Below are 589 nucleotides of genomic sequence, written 5' to 3'. Positions count from 1 at the left end.
TAGATCTTCATCATTGTTGCTTTATGCGCATAAATCATTTTTTACACATGGGTACTTAGAGATCATTTTTAGAGAAAATGTAATTTTTTTCAAAAAGTTGATATGTATTTATCTCATTATTAACCCATTTACGTCTAGCGTCCATTAAAACGACTGCCACAGTAGATCATCAAGCATCATTCGCAGCGGTCAGTTACCCACTTTGATCAGCCTGCTAAGGTATTAATGATACGCAGTATCGGTCCTCAATAAACTGTTCTACTGTAAAATACCAGAGAGGCCAACTGATTTTTGTCAGAAACGTTTGTCTGAGATTTGTCAAAATATTTTTAAAAACGGTAGAGAAGTACCAACTAAAATTTTCAGATTTCTGGCTAATTTTGCTAACTTTGAAAAAGATTCAAAATGGCTTAATTGTAGCTAAGTGACGTATTTCATAAGTCTTTGAATTATTCAGAAGCAGCCCTGAGTCATGAACAGCAACCTTATAAATCGAATTTACTAAACCAAAAATCATACATTAAAAAACTAACACTCAAAAATATTAATCCACTGTCCGGAGCAAGTTGGCATTACTAAAGTACTTGAC

This window comes from Parasteatoda tepidariorum, chromosome 10, assembly GCF_043381705.1.
Source record: "Parasteatoda tepidariorum isolate YZ-2023 chromosome 10, CAS_Ptep_4.0, whole genome shotgun sequence".
Taxonomy (NCBI): Eukaryota; Metazoa; Arthropoda; class Arachnida; order Araneae; family Theridiidae; genus Parasteatoda; species Parasteatoda tepidariorum.
Note: the sequence above shows the minus strand (reverse complement) of the source record.